The sequence below is a fragment of the Vipera ursinii genome (assembly GCF_947247035.1).
Source record: "Vipera ursinii genome assembly, chromosome: 4".
Lineage (NCBI taxonomy): Eukaryota > Metazoa > Chordata > Lepidosauria > Squamata > Viperidae > Vipera > Vipera ursinii.
In genome coordinates, this window is record NC_139514.1 from 33,012,906 (window position 1) to 33,032,003 (window position 19,098).

Genomic DNA, 19,098 nt, shown 5'->3' on the forward strand with positions numbered 1-19,098 from the left:
AAATAAAAAAAACCTATTATCCTTTCAGATTGGGAGAATCCATGACAAATGTTTTATTATAACAGGAAGAAAGATTCGTTAGTCTGCCCAAACTGTTTTAATGTTGCACATTTCACATATGTAGTTGTTTAGATTTTGTACTTCAGCATGAACACCACATTGAAAAAAATAAAAATGCTCATGCATTCTGATAAAATAAAGACAGTCTTTCTGTTTTTTTCCACACAAGCTTATATTCTACATAATGAAGAAGAAAATACAGTGGTAACTTGAATCAGATCATTTGACAAGGTCTGAAAAGTCTGTTTGCTCAATGGATAAAACAAATGAATGTGTGTTGTTTCTCCCATTTCATATGCTATTGAACAATATATGGGCTAGCCTATTTACACACACAGTAAGCAAGCTAGCCCATATTAAGTATCAAATTGTACCTGCGTGAAAGCTCATACAGATACGATTTAATACTTAATAAATATATTTTCTAGTATTTTACTGGGGACATTTATTATAAATAGATCCATTTGCATTGTATTATATGAATACATAAACACTCACAAACATACACATGCATGCAGAAGCTTCATAAAGAAGATGTATCACAAGAATTTTTTTTTCTGCTGACCAGCTGAATTACTTTGCAGCAAAATTTATACTGGCCATCATCCTCTTGAAATAAATGAATAGCATTATATTTGAGCTTTATTCTCAGATCAGATTTGAGTTACTTATTTTGTATGATCCAGAGTTTCTATGATTGTAGTATATTTTTTTGCATCTACTTGTCTCATGTGCCCTGCAGGGCTATGCTCCAGTTGCATGCATATGTATAGACAATAAAAAACATGTATTAAAAAATCAAGATATGGAGTCTTGTTTTAATTGTAGCTAGAAAAGGCAATTCTGTGCAAGATATTATTATTATTTTTTTTAAATTCCATTTATATCCCGCCCTTCTCCGAAGACTCAGGGCGGCTTTACAAACTTAGCAGTAGTTCAACTATTTTGAATAGTTGATTTTATTGTGATCTGTTTTGAATAGTTTGGAACCCATTCTTTGTCTTCACTGCTCCAAAAGCAGAAATGTTCTTTGCATTCAGCGGAAATAATATTATTGCTGAAATGAATAATGAAAAAGAAATAAAGGCACAGAGACCTGCTGTTTTATGTTTGATGTCATCCTCATCAATAAATCAGAAAGGACCCTTTGCAAGGGCAAATGTTTCATATCATTTAGCCACATTGTTCATCAGAATATATCTGCAGAACTTGCTGTTTACCTAAATGGAATTACATTTACTAGAGAAAATACTAGAGCATTTTAGCCCAACGTGGGGAAAAAGCATAATGGAATGCAACTTAGGCAGCCATTCATTATCTGAACTCAGGGAACCAGACAAAATTTATTTAACAGCATGATTAAGGATGTATAATTTTGAGGAAGTATATAATACCCAAAGCAAAAACAAAAAAACAAAACAGCTAGCCTTTTTATTGGATTACTATTGAGAGTTTGGACGCTACACCATGCCTCCATAAAGACTGCATATTTGTAGGATTTTGATCCATTTTCCAGCGGTCTTATTTATATTTATGTATAATTGTTTTAATGGTTATTTCAGATTTGTTTTTATTTTTAATTGTACACCATTCAGAGTCAGTGGCTCTGGGTATTGAGTGATTATATAAATTGCAGTGGATTTCATCATTTTCTTAGATAGGGGACACTGAATCTGTTGCTTTCACCTGCTTTTAACTCTGACATCCTGTGGTCAGGCTTAAGTATCAAAGACCTCATATACCATAATCTGGGACCCAAGGGCTGTGTGTGTCCCCCACAAAATGTTGTGTTTAGCTTCATTCCCTGATAAAAATTTGCCATCAAATTGTACTGTTTAAAATTATAGAGAAAGGACAATTATTAAATATATCTAGAATAATCCTAATATTTTAGTTTATTAATGTAAAGCTAATTAAATTTCAGTAAGTAGCAGCAGATTTCTAAACATACCCTGGCTGGGATATTATATTTCGTGTTAAGATATCCATTAAATCCCATGCTTTAGGTTACACCATTATTAACTTTAAACTTTTCAGACCAAAGTAAAAATTATTAGATAAAGTAATAATTACATATGACCAAATAGACAATACATTTCAAACCTACATGTTACATTTACATCTATATAAACATATACAGATAGTGAAATGATTTTATCAACTTCTATTCAGATCTTATTAAAATATTTTTGAATGAATTAATCAGTTTACATAGATGTTCCTGTAACAAATTGGAAATAGTTCACATCATGCACAATCTTGCACAATATGTTTAATAGTTTGCATGTCAGCACATTGTCCTAGTGAATAAGAAGGACCTTGTTGTTTGACATCCTTGACCATAGCTGAATGAGAGTTTGTTGTCTTCTAATGTGGGGTGATAACCAGTTCACAAGAGTGGGATGCAATGTGCGATAGATGATACATTTTGTCTGGTAGAGTTGGACATCAACCATTTGAGTGTGGTGCTGTAAAACCACATGCTGACACAGTATTCAGCTATGGAATGAACCAAGCCAAGACTGTTGTTTGTGGGGTGTTAGCATTAGAAGCCCAGAATGTTCCAGCCAGTCTGTTCAGTAAATTGTTGTGGATTTTCAATTAAGCAGCTGGTTTTTTTCACGGGTTGTCAGAAGCTTAGTGATCTGTGCAGTGTTACCCCTTTGGTACTTTGGAGAGTTATTACATTGTAAAATATGATTCTGGAATTTCACTGAAGGCTAGTACTTTACGTACCTTTTGCTGAGGTGGAATGTGGCTACTTCTGTTTTTGTTAGAGATGGTTTGAGATGTCATTTTTTGAAGTAGTCATCCAGCTTCTGGAAATCTTGAGAGAGGATGTCCTCTGCATCACTGAAGTTAGGTCATCTAGTCCAACCCCCTGCTCAGGCAGGAAACCCTACACCATTTCAGACAAATGGCTGCCCAGTTTCTTCTTAAAAACTTTCAGTGTTGGAGCATTCACAGCTTCTGGAGGCAGGTTGTTCCACCAATTAATTGTTCTATTGTTGTTGTTAGTTGCGAAGTCGTGTCCAACACATCGTGATCCCATGGACAATGTTCCTCCATCCTTCCTGTCCTCTACCATCTTCTGGAGTCCATTTAAGCTCATACCTACTGCTTCAGTGACTCCATTCATCCACCTCATTCTCTGTCGTCCCCTTCTTCTCTTGCCCTCAACCTTTCCTAGCATTAGGTTCTTCTCCAGTGAGTCCTTCCTTCTCATTAGGTGGCCAAAGTATTTGAGTTTCAGCTTCAGGATCTGGCCTTCTAAAGAGCAGTCAGGGTTGATCTCCTCTATTACTGACCAGTTTGATCGTATTGCAGTCCGGGGCAGTTACAGGAGTCTTCTCCAGCACCACAGTTCAAAAACTTCAATTCTTTGGCACTCAGCCTTTTTTATGGTCCAACTTTCACAGCTATACATTGGAACTGGGAAGACCATAGCCTTGACTATATGCACTTTTATTGGCAGGGTGATGTCTCTGCTTTTTAGTGTGCTGTCTAGATTTGCCATGGCTTTCCTCCCAAGGAGCAAGCGTCTTTTAATTTCTTGGCTACAGTCCCTGTCTGCAGTGAACTTGGAGCCCAGGAAAATAAAATCTGTCACTGCCATTTCTTCCCCATCTATTTGCCAGGAATTGAGAGAGGGCCAGATGCCATGATCTTGGTTTTCTTAATGTTAAGTTTCAAGCCAACTTTTTCACTCTCCTTCTTCACCCACAACAAGAGGTTCTTTAGTTCCTCTTCACTTTCTGCCATTAGAGTGGTGTCATTTGCATATCTTAGGTTGTTGATATTTCTCCCGACAATCTTAATTCCAACTTTTGATTCATCTAGCCCTGCCTTTCTCATGATGTGCTCTGCATATAAGTGAAATAGGCAGGACGACAGTATACAGCCTTGCCGGACTCCTTTCCCAAGTTTGAACCAATCAATGGTTCCGTGTCCAGTTCTCACTGTTGCTTCTTGATCTCAAGAGACAAATAAGATGGTCTGGTACTCCCATCTCTTTAAGAACTTGCCACAGTTTGTTGTGATCCACAACAATGAAGCAGAAGTAGAAGTTTTTCTGGAACTCCTTAGCTTTCTCCATGATCCAGCATATGTTGGCAATTTGATCTCTAGTTCCTCTGCCTCTTCAAAATCCTGCTTGTACTTTTGGTAGTTCTCAATCCACATACTGCTGGAGTCTAGCTTGTAGGATTTTAAGCATAACTTTACTAGCATGTGAAATGAGTACAATGGTGCAATAGTTTGAACCTTCTTTGGCCTGCCTTTCTTTGTAATTGAAATGTAAACTGGTCTTTTCCAAACCTGTGGCCACTGTTGAATTTTCTAAATTTGCTGGCAAATTGAGTGTAGCACTTTTATGCATCGTCTTTTAAGATTTTGAATAGCTCAGCTGGAATACTGTCACCTCCACTAGTTTTGTTGTTGCTCAGCTTTCCTAAGGCCCACTTCACTTCACATTCTAGGATGTCTGGCTCGAGGTCAGTGACCACCTCATTGTGATTATCAGGGACATTAAGCTCATTCTTGTATAGTTCTTCTGTGTAATTTTGCCGCCTCTTCTTAATCTCTTCTGCCTCTGTTAGGTCCCTCCCATTTTGGTCCTTTATCATGTCCATCTTTGCATGAAATGTTCCCTTCATCTCTCCAATTTTCTTCAAGAGATCTTGGTGCTCCCTATTCTATTGTTTTCTTCAATTTCTTTGCATTGTTCATTTAAGAAGGCATTCTTCTAGGTATTCTAAGCCATGTGATCAGAGTATACTGATTAGAGTATACTGAAAATCCAAATTAAAATGAACAGATGGCTCATTTCCCACCCCCACTTCCCAAAATGTACTTTTATCATTCTACATTTATATACACACTTGAGTTAGGACAGAAATAGCTATTTTCATCCTCTTCCTAATCTATTCTACAATAATGTTAGCAAGAACCCAGGTCTAGAAATGGAAAAGAAATTCAAACAAAAAAATACCATGTAATGCACTTCCTTCTACATTTGGACAATTAAGAAATATTTATTATGCATATTTACCATTTCAAAGGAGCATCATTTGGCTTACATAAGATATTAGTCTTTTATGTTATATAACTTATTCAATTTTATTAGTAGACTGACCTATAGAGAAAAATTAAAGATATTGTTAAATTTTGAAATAGAAAAGACATAGTGACAAAACATAATTAACCTTCTACACATATCTAGATAAACAATTTTTCTGCTTGTCAGGCATTAAATGTTGAAGAATCTGAAAGCATAAAAATGTAATGAAGTGTACCAAACTTGGTATAGTGACAAAAGTAACTCTCTCTTGGGGTTTGCATGCCCTGTATGTAAAATATCTTGGGAAATTAAATGTGGTAGCTTTAATTTATTTTAAAGAACATTTTCAGTCAAATCATACTACAATTCTCTATATAGCAGACATTAGCAGAAATTCATGTTACTAAGTTCATTGGCCTGGGCAAATAGGTATGGAACTGCCATATAAACAAATTTAATCTTTACTTCAGTTTTCTCAGATTGACAGTAAGTAGACATAGGTATAGACATGGTATGCATGCATGCATATTTTGGTAAGATATTATCAAGAAAGATTGAGACTTACATCAATGGTGAGCAACCTATATTACTTCAAGTCTAATCCTATATATCTATACCCCACTTAAGATGGCTACATTGACACACCAAGAGTCATGCACCAAATGCCTACTGTCATCCCATTTGGCACTTGTCAGTTGTAGATAGCCAAATTGTATTCTATCAGCTTTATGTATTTAGCAAAATCAAATGTATGGACTTTTGTACTTTTGATGAGCTATCTATGTCATGCCACTCAACACTTGCAACAAGAAGCAAACAGAATGATATATATAATCCACATTCCATTAAGCTCATAGAATATAAGGACCAATGCAGAAAGATAAAGATTTGCAAAGCAGAGACATGTGCCTGTGTATTTTACATGACTAACATGACTTACATGTCACAATGTACAACATGAAACATTTGTTTGAATATGGCTAAAGAAATGGAAAAACTTTGAAATATATTACTCTTAGATGGATGAATTTTTTTTAATTAATACAATATGTTTTTTTTTCTTTTTCCTTTCTGTAAAAAAAAGTTGAAATGATTTAAACAAAGCAAACGTTTTAGTTATTTAAATGTGATGATAAGAAAAATGTGTTTTGAATGAGAGTTAAAGGATTAGATGATTAGATCTACTGAATGGAATGCTTAAAGTTTAAATAGATTAAATACACTCTCAGCTATGGTCAAAAAGAATAAGAAATTGAGAGAATAAACATATATTAAATTAGGAGGGATACGTATTTTAAGTTGTATGTTATTTTTTGTATCTCAGTGCTTTTGTCTTTTTTTCCTCTTTTTTCTTTCTTTCTTTTTTCCTCTTTTTTGTCTCTCTCCTCTTTATTCTTCTTTTTCTACTTTTTTACTTATTGATTAAGAAATATAAAAGTATGAGAGGGCTTATATGGAAAAAATAGAATTAAATCCACCAGATTAGGTACTATCATCAGTGCTAGGGAGTAAAGTTTGCTCTCATTTTGTATTCTAGTGCCCTGTCAGTGTTTGTGGGAGTGGTCTTGGTGGTTCTTTGGTTAGCTGCTTACTGTTACCTTGTTTGGAAGTTCTTTGATGGGGTATTGTTTGCTTCTTGACTGTTGGTCTAATTTTAATCTAGGTGTTAATCTCTACTCATCTGGGTGTTGATTGTTAGTGAGAAGATTATTAAATAGCGGGTTCTTTGGCACAGGAATGAAGACGGAAAGCTGAGTACAAGGTAACTCATAGTTTATTTCATGCATGTCAAAGAGTTTTCTCAGCACCTGGATGGTCCTAGCAGTAATCGTGTTAGGAACTGGACTTATTTCCAGCCATTTTGAATGGCTATCCACTACTATAAGGAAGAGCTGTCCCTGAAAGGGCCCAGCGTAGTCGAATATGTGAACCCTAGACCAGGGAGTGTGCGTTTCCTCCCACCTGTGAACTGGAGCCTGTGGCATTTCAGGCCTAGATTGCTGGCATGTATAACAACCATGGACTTGAGCCTCAATGTCCTTATCAAGGCCAGGCCACCAAAGGTAGCTTCTAGCTAAAGCTTTCATTCTGACAATGCCTGGATGGCCTTCATATAATGATTGTAAAACCCTGTCTTTTAGGGAAGTGGGAATTATGACTCAGTTTCCCCATAAAATGCACCCTTTATGGGCAGATAACTCATGCCTTCTGACAAAATAGCTCTGAAATTCTGAGCCTGGACTTTTTTCCAACCAGTCCATGTATACCCATGACAACACTCTAAGTATTTTATCTGTGGCAGTTTTAGCAGCAATGTCCCCTGCATGGAGGTGAAATTCAGGTGTGTAGACCGTGAAATCCCTGCCATATAAATAGTCATGGAATTTTTTTATTCTAGCAATGATGGCCAGGGCATCTTTGTCAATTTGAGCATAGTTGCACTCAGCAGAGGACAATGTCCTTGAGAAAAATGCTATAGGAACCTGTTTCCCATTTTTTTTCTATGTGACTTAAAACTGCCCCCACCCCATAGGGAGATGCATCAGATGCAAGACATACAGGTTTAGACTCTTTGTAGTGAATTACAGTGGACATTTTTAACAATAGTGCTTTTAATTCCTGGAAACTTTTTTCATATAAATTAGTCCATTTCCATGGAGCTTTCCTATCTAGAAGCCTGTGGAGGGGCTCTGCTATTGCTGCCTTATGAGGTAGAAATGGGTGATAAAAGTTTAGGAGGCCCAAGAATGCTTGTAGCTCTCCTTTTGATTTGGGCCTAGGAGCCATTTTAATGGCCTTCACTTTAGAATCAGCGGGGTGAATGCTGTTAGCATCAATTCGGAAACCCAGGAATTCTGTTGAAGAAACCCCAATACTACACTTGTTCTTTTTTAATTTTAGGCCTGCTTTGCAAAGCCTCTGCAAGACAGCCCTGAGCCTTCTGGCTAACACTTCTGGGGATTCCCCTGCAATAAGAACATCATCAAAATAAGGGCAGATGCCCTGAATACCTTTGAGTGTACGCTCCATGATTCCCTGAAATACCCAGTGCAACACTGACTCCAAACTGTAAGCGTTTAACTTTGAAAGCCCCTTTGTGAGTCATGATCGTTTGAGCCACGGCTGTGGCCTCATCAACCGGCAATTGCTGATAGGCCTGTGCTAAATAAAGTTTAGCAAAAATAGTACCCCCTTGCAAGGAGGCTAAAATATGATTGACTACTGGGACCGGGTAAGTGTGTTGCTTGAGGGCTTTATTTAGAGTGCATTTATAGTCAGCACAAATGCAAACTTCACCGTTGGCTTTAAGTGGGTTGACTATAGGAGTTTCCCACTCCCTACCATCAACAGGCTGTAACACGTCCTGTTCTATGAGCTTATCGATTTCGGAATTAATTTTATGTTTTAAGGCACAGGGGACCCTATGAGGCTTAACCCTGATTGGAACTACATTGGGATCTAACTTAAATGAGATAGGTGGGCCTGTGTATGTACCTAGGGTTGAATCAAAAACATCCGCATATTCCTTGAGGTCTGCAGTTTGCATCCAGTTTATGCCAGTAATCTGAATACCTAAGGCATCAAACCAATCAAGTACAATGAGATTTGTTGTCTGGCCCCCTACTACTATTACATCCAGGTGGCCCCAAAGCCCTTTAAAATTTACCAACAACATGCTTCTCCCATAACCTTAACGTGAGCGTTTTGAAAATCCGTTAGGATTATATCTGAGGGTCTTGGTTTGGCCCAATTGTTACTGTGCCTACACACAAAGTTAAAAATGTCTTGAGAAATAATTGAAACTGGAGAGCCAGAGTCCAATTCCATCTTATATGGAACTCCTTGTAGCTGTATCATGAGCTTAAGTTTGGGTTTGAGAGGGTGTCGAACCCTGGTGCGGCATACTCTTCTACGGCTTCTGAAAAAACTCAGACTAACTGGACCCTGGGCCCCAGTACCTCTCCTAGTCGGCTCTTCCGACTGGTGTTTGGGTGGCTGGTCTCTCTGGTGGGCTCTGCAAACCACTGTGATGTGGCTTGTCCTTTCGCAAGCTCTGCACGTGGCTGATCGAAATCTGCAGTTGGCATGGAAATGGTTGCCGCCACACCTCTTACATCTCGGTAAGAGTACTGCGTTGTAATTGTCCTCTTGCTGCTGGCTGTTTCAGTGTTGCATGTTGGGCTGCTTTCAGAGTCAGTTGATTTCAGGTTCTTCCTCCTCGGAGAATTTTTCAGTGTGTTTGGCGTCCTCATGGTGGACCGTTTCTTCAAACTTTGTCGATTTGGTGGGCTGCACTGTTTGAACAGTGCCCCCAGCAGCTTCGTTGGCCATCATCTCATCTTGTGCTTCAGAAAACGTTAAATTTGGCCTAGCAAAGAGTCTCTGCTGAAGTGTTCTGTCCCGTAGGCTGCAGACGAGCTGGTCTCGTAGTCGCTCTTCTAAATTTGAAATTTGCAAAGGCATGCGGCCTGCCTCAGGTCCGCTATGAACTCAGAAGCTGATTCACCCAGTTGCTGCACTCTTTGGTCGAACGTGAACCACCAAGCCATTTCAGACATCTTGTGCTGGAAGTGCCTGGTTAGCTTCTTTTTGAGGTCTGTGTAGGAGACTGCTTCGATCGGTGTTGGCGCGAAAAGGTTCTCGGCCAAATCAAAGGTTGCTGGGCCACACACGCAGAGTAGCGTTGTGGCCCTCAGTCCTTCTTCCATGATCTGATTGGCCCTGAGTTAGTTTTCTACTTGTGATAGATATGATGGCCATTGCTCCGGGTGTTTCATGTCAAATTCTCTCACTTTTCTGACCCTCGGCATTCTTTTGCTGGTTCCTGCGTTCTTCTGGATCCTGCTTCCAGGCTCAGGGAATGAGTCCACTGAGCACGAGGTCACTAGCGTAGCTTGCTAGCCGACCTTGAGAGAGGGGGGGGAATGCCTTTTCCCTCTGGCATGCACTGCCTTTTCCTCATAGATCTCAACTCTTAATCAGTGAAGCAGGATCCCATCCTCATCGCCACTATTAAATAGCAGGTTCTTTGGTGCAGGAATGAAGACGGAAAGCTGAGTACAAGGTAACTCATAGTTTATTTTGTGCAGAAACTGTACTGGGAAAAAGGCTGTAACTAGCCACAATATATAGTCTAGCCCCTAGGTGGCAGCCAATAGGTTTGAATCAACCATTGCTGCCTGGAGATAGCCAATTGCAGCACAGAAGACTTGTAGTCTGGGTTGCTGGAGAGTTGTTAGCTGCTCCAGCAACCCACATGGTATTGTTTAAGAGCCCAGTACATAACAGAGATGTTTTCGTCTTTTTGTTCCCCTTTGGGCTCATTGATTGTCTCTTTTGAATGGCATGTAGATATTGTTAATGTCTATTTGCCTGTTAATGGCCAATTTGTCAGAGTGCCAGGCTTCCAGGAACTGTCTAGAGTTTTTGCATTTGGCTGGGTCCAAAATGGTCCCAGTTTCCCTGTTGAAACTATGGTTAGGTCTGTCCATGTTATTGTGTAGTGGGCTTCAGTAGGCAAGGAGCAGGCCAGCATAGTTACAACATCATTTATTGACTCAAACTAGAACTGGAGAACTGCAGGTAATTGCCTGTAATTTATACTCTGAGCCCACAGGGCTTTATTCAAATCACCCAACTATGAATGTTCAAAGTTTCCCTCCAAAACAGTTGGAGTTAACAGTCAGGGTCATCTAAAGGTTAGTTTCATTTTAGCTTCACAAGCAGTTGGAGTTAAGTTAGTTTCACTTTAGCAGGACATAACACAACTTTATATATAGTCGATACATAACTCCTGTATTGTGAAATTAAGGAACTTTCATCATTTTCTCCTGCAATTATCTGCAGTTCCAAAAGCACTCTTGCCTTCACTCTGTATGTGCTCCTGAAACAGTTTAATAAGAAAAGAGGAGGGCAGTATACAGCCCATGTTTAATAGCTATTCCCACATTCTAGCAACTTGCAAAGCAAGCAAATAGAAAATTGAATCTATTGGAACAATATTTCAAAACTAAATGTTCATTGTTGTGAAAATTTTGATTTATGTCAGATTTGCTACTGAGATTCATATGACAAGACTTCAGAAACATTATTTAAAATAAAGGTACATGGCCAGTTAATATCTCCATTTCCCCTCACAGTTCTCCCTATGTAAGGATTATACCACTTGGGGCACTTTGTTTTCTTGATGCAGTTCACAATGTAACAAATATGCATTTATTTAGCAGATGCTGAACCATCAGTGGGAAAACTTTGAAGCCTCTGTGCATCTGTTTCCAGGCAGTGGTGTCTGTGTTAATATCTTTGCCAGAAGGACTCTCAACAAAATGGATCCAAAAAAGGATCTGAATTTAACATGAACCTTTAGTACAATATTGAACACATATCTTTTTTTAAAAAAAAATCACTGCATTGAGTTCTAAGCAACATGTGCAATGCAAAGTGCCCACAAAGTGCCTCAGACATAAAAGCAGTCAGGTGCTGAGCTGACTCTTTTGAACAGAAAGTACTTTCAGATATTCCTCTTCACAAGTGATATATGGAGACTCTGAAGGATTCTAGAGGATGAAGGATGTTTTGTATTTAAAGTAACATATTCCAGGAAAGAAATGGGGAGGACAAAGAAATCACTGTGTACACCAGATGTGTCAAACTGCCAGCCTGTGGGCTGGATGTATCATAGTGAAACTGTGCCCACACCATTGCTGGCAATGGCAAAAAAGTTGTGATACGTCGTGCCATGTCACATGATGTTGCGAGTTTGACATCCCTGGTGTACACCATCAAATCCTGGGTTAATATTGCCTTTGGGATAAAGAAAGCACACTATTGTCATTGCCATAATGTGAATCATGCATCACTGGTAATAGTAGAAAAGAAATGTATTCCTAATTCAAAAATTTGTTCATAAAAGAGATTTTATTTGATTCTCAAATATCTAGTCTCTGACCTTGCTATTAAGAATGTGCAACTCGGGGTGGAGGTGGGGATGGGGTAAGGAGCGTATAAGTGGGGACAGAAGACTATGAAAGTTCTTAGTGAAAGGTTTGAATCTTAAGAGACTTAATATGCATGGATTAACAGGAATCAAATACGTATAAAGGACAAGACTCTTTTCAATGATATAGCACCCTGAAGATTTCAGTTTGTCTGCATTCTAATCAGTAAATAGTATTGCAAGTGAACCTCTTCCATCTATGATGCTTCTCATCTATCTCTTTCACTGGATCCATTATTAAGTTAGATCTGAGTAATTAGCATAACTTTACTAGCAAAAGTTTCAGGAATGCAATATAATTTTTACAGAGAATAGAAATTTAATCAAATAATGGTAATGTGAGCAATTAAGAAATACCTGCTATTAGAAATGACTTCACATGAGTCTTGTAACTTAGCTTTAAGTGTTGTCGTAAAATATGTAGGGTTTTTTAGATATCTATTAAAGCTATTTGCTAACTTTTACTGTAAACTAATGAAAACACTAGGTTTGGTTACCTGCCGAATGTATGCTCAATGATGATCCAGTTAGTAATTGTGTTCATTCATTTCCACTTGCTCCAGTTTCTCACATCAACTGGTATTTATTTGATATTGAAGAATGTAGGTATATCATATCTCACATGTCTGAAATGCACAGCTCATTTTGGAAAATTTCCCTGATTTTCTAATATTTGATTTTCTATTAATAACTTGTCTGTTCAGGTAGTTTAACCCATCTTTCTTGGTTTACTTGAGCCAGTGTCAGCAGACACTTCATCATTCCTTGACAAAAGAAATCTATCAATGGCAATGATGGATTGGCACTCAAAATAATAAAATAGAAAATTGGGTATTATAAAATAATCAAAAATATTTTTCTCATAAGATTAGCTGGCACTGGAAACTTATTATCTTTATTGATTTACATTATCTTTTCCACGAAAGATAGCTCATCTGTGATTTCCCTTCTACTGGACAAGGCATCTATCATTGCAAAGAAACACAAGGCAGTAACTATTGGCTCTTACATGATACACACGGTTGGCAGACTAGAATACTGATTAAATATTAACCATATCAGACACATTATTTTTACTTTGCCTTGAAATAAATATTTAATTGGCATGGGGGATTGGTGGAAAAAAAAAGAAATGAATGCGCAAGTGAGTGAGTGAATGAATGAATGAGGCTTCAAGATTATTTTGACGTAAATATTTTAAGCATTATGTCACTGTTACCAAGTAAAAGTCCCCTGGGATGTTCAAGTTCCAAACAGTGACAGGTTTGATGTACTTTGCATAGTTTTCAGTCAGACAAAGACTGAAAGCCTAAATGAAAAAACTGCCAGTCTGGCTTAAATTTTAAGAAGCATGGTTTTCCCAAACTCTGGTGCCAACATCAACATGACTTTGTTTTGAGATTTTGTTTCCACTCATTCTTATTATATTAAACATAAAAAAATAAAATTATTCAAAGCAGATTTACTGTAAATTGATCAGTTCTTTTAGCCACATCAAACTTATTTATGATTCTTTTTAGCAATATACCCACCCTTTGATATATGCAATGAAATATTGTACCAAATTGGACAGGTGATTGGACAGGTTTAACTTAGGATCACAGTTGGGTTTCGAATAGCAGTCTACCAATGATAGATGGTTATCTTGCCGTTGTTCTTTTAGCAAGAAACAAAAACGTGTTTCCACGCAGAGAACAAGAGCACAATAAAACATTTTATTTATAATTTGTTTATTTGCTAGACTTGTTGCTACTCTAATCAGTTGTTGTCTATAGATCTGCGGGTAGGGAGACATTTTTTTAAAAAAATAATAATAATCAAGATAGTAGCCAACCTTTATACAATTGAAGACCTCCTTCCTTTATCAAAAGAATATACAAAGATCAATATGCAATAGGACAAAATGTAATAATGAATAACAGAGAATAATAAAGGAATGGCAATTCAAACCATTTTTCATAAAATCTGATCAAAATTCTTATTTCTGTCTAGCTTCAATTAGTTCTAGATTGGTATCTACTGCCTGGCTCTCTAAACATCCCCTTGATTAGGGTTTTACTAACCTGGCTTTGAACCAGCCTATTTTTTTTCTGTGAGAAAATAGTTCCAGAACAAAGGCAAAGATTTCCCTATCTCTTTTGAAAACCTTACTTGAGAGAAGAACCACCTGGTTCTGATCATTCTTTAGAGTTTCATTTTTCAAGAAAGACTTCAATTGTCCCTTCCACTATCTAGATTAATAATTCAGAATTAAGTTTTTCTTTAACTCCTTTGTATCTAAATCATTTGGAGTGAAATAACCCATTAATTGCACTTTTCAATATTTCAAATAACAAACAGTGTTAATTTTCTTACTTAGAAGCTGCAATCAATCTGCAGCTCATGGACTCCCAAGACACATAGTTGTGTAATGAACAGTTATTTTTTCCCCCACATGAAAATGAATTTCCTGGATGTGATTAATAACTTTCAGATTGACCCGCCAATATATAAAGATTTGTCTTTTTACATGGTTGAAAAATGATGCTGTAGATGAAAAAAAGAAAAAGAATTACAGCATGAGGACAAGCAACATTTATAGAATTTAATAAGAGAAATAAGATAAATGTTTAAAGTGTCACAAATACTTCAGTCACAGCTTGCAATAGTGTGACTCAATACTAATCATATTATAATAAAAGTGCTATGATCATCAGTCACAACACACATATTCAGCAATGGGTGCTAGAGGAGGATTGTATTTTTATGCAATAATATGAAATGATTCAATTTATGTTCTAGGGAAAGATGTGTATTTTTTCAACAAAGAAACACTAATTTGGGTTCTTATTCATCTGATGAGATTTTACATTGCACTGTTCTGCATACAATAGACTGATGTTTATTATTAAGAGTGAATAAGGATGACTATTATGTATGATTAGTAAAGTAATTTCAGATTAATGAGGTCGTAAAAGGACAATTAAATAACACACTTCTTTTCATATCCAGATCATTTGGCTCATCTCTGCAACAAAAAAAGAGACTACCCAAGCTGTACGCAACCATTTAGTGCAATATTTGCCGAATGGCCAAGCTGTCTACAAACAGCCTATATAATAATTTATCTTAATTGACTTATTTTTTAAAAAATATGGCAACTGAAACCTGGTATCCATTATGTGAATAGGTGATTACTTATTACTTATTTAATAAATAAATGCTGATGCATTTATGATATTATTTAACTGTTATATGGGCAAACTAATTTGATAGTTGCTCTGTATCTAATAACAATTAGGAACTCAATGGTGTTGCATTTCCAGAATCAAATACCGTGCAAAACTAAACTTTTCTCTTGGCTGACTGTTCCTGAACAGATGCATAATTCATTCATGACAATAATCATTTGGTTAACATTGTAGCATGGTAGAATTCTAAAAGTCTCTAACACATACTTCTACATTAGGAAGTCATATATAAAATTAAGAGAGAGAGAGATCACATTGTTGCCACTCATCAGACCAACAGCTAGCTTTGGTCTTGATGATACCAAGGTTTTATGGATACTGTAAAGCACGGCTGGCTGGAAATTCTGGGAGCTGAAATTCACACATCTTAACATTGCCAAAGTTGAGAAACACTGCTCTAATACAACCCCAAATAATGTTCTAGTAATAACCCTAATGTTATTTTTATTTAAAAAGAGACAAGTCATTTAATAAAACATGTATTTAGTTGTCCACATTAGTGCTAATCAGGAATTCATTAAACTTTAAACACATCCATTAAGGTGGGCCAATAAAGAGCTTAGCAGTGAAAGAAGAGTAAAAGAGTCCATATTCAGTAAGATCTGGAACAAATAGAATAGAATAACAGAGTTGGAAGGGACCTTGGAGATCTTCTAGTCCAACACCTTGCTCAGGCAGGAAACCCTACACAACTGCAGACAAATGTTTGTTCAATCTCTTCTTAAAAACTTCCAGTGTTGGAGCATTCACAACTTCTGGAGGAAAATTGTTCCACTGATTAATTGTTCTACTGTCAGGAAATTTCTCCTTAGTTCTAGGCTGCTTGTCTCTTTGGTTAGTTTCCACCCATTGCTTCTTGTCTTGCCTTCAGGTGCGTTGGAGAATATCTTGACTCTCTCTTCTTTGTGGCAACCCTTGAGATACTGGAACACTGCTATCATATCCCCCCTAGTTCGTCTCTTCATTAAACTAGACATACCCAATTCCAGCAACCGTACTTTATATGTTTTAGACTCCGGTCCTCTAATCATCTTTGTTGCTCTTCTCTGCACTCTTTCTAAAGTCTCAGCATATTTTTTACATCGTGGTGACCAAAACTGGATGCAGTATTCCACGCGTGGCCTTACCAAGCCTTTATAAAGTGGCATTAACACTTCACGTGATCTTGATTCTATTCCCTCTGTTAATGCAGCCTAGAACTGTGTTGATTTTTTTGGCAGCTACAGCACACTGCTGGCTCATATTATCCACCGGTACTCCAAGATCCCGCTCACATTTACTACTATTGAGTGAGGTACCACCTATACTGTACCAATGCATTTGGTTTTTCTTGCCTAAATGTAGAACCTTACTTTTTTCACCATTGAATTTCATTTTGTTAAATAGTGCCCAATGCTCAACTCTGTCAAGATCCTTTTGTATCTTAAGCCTATCTTCTGAAGTGTTAGCTATCCCATCAAGAATTGATGTGGAAATGCCAACAGTATACTATAGCAGCTATGATGTTGGATTCAGTTTAATTTCGCATTAAACTTTGGATCCATTATTGTATTGCAGCACAACCTCCAAACATTGTTGTGAGCATCAAAATTGAGAGAGAAAACACTTCATCCACTCTCTAGATCTCCTATGTAAAAGACAGGTCATAAAACTAACTACTAATTAAGCTTATACTTCTAATCATATATATTTACTGAATGAGACCAATAGCGAATTTGCATGAATATATAATAAACACCTTTTGTTGTTGTAGTTATTCATCAAGCAGCTCTGTGTTTGCAGATTGAGGACTATAAACACTGGGCAAGCTTATTTCATCCTTAGTGGAAGAAGTTTTAAATAAAAGTACAAGAACCTTTTTTGGAATAAAAAGCAAAAGGGTAATCAAAACTTTAATTTTAGAAAGTTAAAAATGGACTAAAGGTCCAGATACATTCCAAATAAGATTTTGGAAGTAATTAAAATAATCCTTCTTATGAGAAAATGCTTTTGTTCTGAATTTTTTTAAGACTTTAAAAATGGACACTAGAGGTAACTAGAAATAGCTGAAATTATAATTAAATATTTTTAATAATTCAAATGAATATTCAAACAATAAGCTAAACTAAATTTTGTGAAAAGGGGAAAAACAAAAAATGAAAAGAAATCAAGTTCTAGGAGATTATCTGAAAAGAATTACAAATTGGCTTTGTTTGAACAAGATTAAAATAATTGTTTTATCTCTATTAACCAGGGCTTTTTTTCTCCTAGAATGTCCAGAACGGAGTTCTGGCACATTTTTTGGATGGAGCCTTGTAGGGTAGGCAAGGCGGGTTGTATGACGTGTTTGAGTTCCGGCACCTTTTTTTTTTAACAAAAAAAGCACTGCTATTAACCCTTAATAGACTTTTGCTGACATCAGGACTGAAATGTAAAAAGTTTTAGGATTTGTTTGTAGATAATAGATGGTATATAGGAAGAAGAGGTCATTTATTATATTTTTTTAAAAAAAATATACTTGTGATGAATGAGGAAATAATTTCTATCTCTATCTCTGTTTCTGTCTGTCTGTCTGTCTGTCTGTCTGTCTGTCTGTCTGTCTCTCTCTCTCTCTCTCTCTCTCTCTCTCTCTCTCTCTCTCTATATATATATATATATATATATATATATATATATATATATATAATGTTTTCTGAGGTTTTCGCGGGTGTTCGTATGTGGATCTTTGGTTATTCGGGTTTTTCCCCGCGTAGAACTAAAGGTGTAGGGGTGACATTTCGACGGAATCCCATCCGTCATCATCAGGCTAGTGGCCTCTGCTTCCTTCTTTCCATTTTTTATTTTCTGCACACTATATTTTTCTTTTCATTTGCTCCTTAGTTTGTATTAGCTTTTATTGTGGTATTTTTTTTTACTAAAAAGACTGAAGAAACTTACAGTAAAGGAAAATGATGTGATCGTAACAACATTCTGAAACATACTTAATATTCTGAGAACAGATGGTTTCAGTCAACAACATTTCCATAGCATATATTTAAAAAAAAAAAACTTGTGGCAAAGAGGAAGGGAAACACCTCCTCTCCTCCAAAGAGACAGATGTGAAAACTTTAGTTTCTCATCTCTTCTTGTAGTCACCAGGGAATCTTGTGGCAGTGAAGCATATTGAGTAGGAAGTTTGCTAAAAAACAATCATACAACTTCTCTTGAAAGGTATGCATAATTGCTTGTTAAGCTGGAATGTCCCATATAGTCAATAAGCTGCAAAGGGGCATTTGTTTCCATTTAATAATACTGCAGAATAAAAAGGAAAGACTTCCATATTTCAGTATTATTAAGGAACCATCTATTTATCCTTATAATAGATACTACCACAAACATTTCAAAAAATAAAGCCAAAAGAAGGATAAGTTTGTATTTTCTCTTAAAAGATAACCAATAAGAAAGACAGTCTATTTACTTCAATGTTTGACTTTTGTATAAATGAAAAACCACTGCAGCTAGATAAATGAAATAGCAAAAAAATAATAATACTAGTAAATTACTTTCTGGGTATATTAATTCAATGGACCTCTTAGTAGAACTCATCCTGTGCTCTCTAAAGACTGGATGGAGATAAACAAATGGAATATTTACCTCCTGATCCTAGTCTCTTTAAAAACTAAATTACAAGCACCCAAAATGGCTTTAAAACTCTTCTACTTATTACCTGATGGTTAATATCAGCATATATTCATTTGTTATATATCATAACCCATTTTAATCTACCTTTTGTT